This window comes from Sciurus vulgaris (assembly GCF_902686455.1).
Source record: "Sciurus vulgaris genome assembly, chromosome: 9".
Lineage (NCBI taxonomy): Eukaryota > Metazoa > Chordata > Mammalia > Rodentia > Sciuridae > Sciurus > Sciurus vulgaris.
Window position 1 is genome coordinate 20135613 of NC_136469.1, and position 1148 is coordinate 20136760.

A 1148-nucleotide genomic window follows, 5' to 3' on the forward strand; every position below is an offset into this window, starting at 1 on the left:
TTGAGATTTTTTTTTTTGATCATGAATTTATTATATTCCTTGGAACAGGGCTTGGGAGAATTTTCTGAGACCTGGGTTTGGAGGGTGTTCTTCTGGCCAGGATATGCATTCAAGTCTACAAAATGAGTGGTCCAACCTTTACTCTGGAATGGTTTTATAATAAATTTGTGCCTTTGGTGTTCAGGCCACATAGGCAGTTGGAGTCCACTATGCTTGTTACCCATGAGAAGCTTGAGAATGTATAAGGGGACCACAGTGGGGTGGGAGAGGCGTAGTCTTTCCCCTTCTTTATCTAGAACCGAGGCGGCATTGGTGAACACTTGCTACCTCCTCTAATAGGTGCATTGAAACATAATTTACCCATGGAGGGTGTGTATATGTGTGTCTTTTTTTTTTTTTAATTAGAGCATTTTGGTTATACATAGTAGTTGGGTTCGTTTTGACCGAATCTCACGTGCATGAAATTTTACTCCATTTCAGTCCCCGTTACCCCACTTCCTTCCCCACCTCCCTCCCCCATTCTCCTTCCTCTACTCTATTGATCTTTCTTTTGCTGGTTTCTTTTTTATTTTTCATTGGTTCTTTTCACGTATACACCAAGGTGGAATCCCCTGTGGTGTATTTATATAGGCACACAGCAGGATTTTGTTCAATTCATTCTGCATTCCCTCCCCTTCCGCATCCCTCCTCCCTCCCTCCATTCCCTTCTATTCCATTGATCTTCCCTGTATCTTTGTGATATCCAACGCCTGCCCCCTTTTTCCCCCTTATTTTGCTCTAACTTCCAGGTATGAGAGAAAACATCTGGGGCGCCAGCGTTTTTGGGTGCATTTCACGCCAGGTCTCTGATTCTGACCTTGAGCTTTGTTTCTGTTCCTTCCAGGAGCATCACAGACCCATCCTGCAGTCTCCTTGTGTATGGTCTTCAAGCTGAGGACAGGTGTCACGTGTTTAAATGGTTTTAAAAACCGAGAAAAGTCAGTAACGAGACTCACATGTGGCCTGTGAAGCTTAAATATTTGTTATCTTTAAAATATGTATTTATCTTTACAGAAAAAAACATATTCGTGGACCCCTAGGCCACCAGGGATCAGAACGTACCCAGGTCAGACCCCATTTCTGGTGCACTTGTCCCCCTGGAATAGACT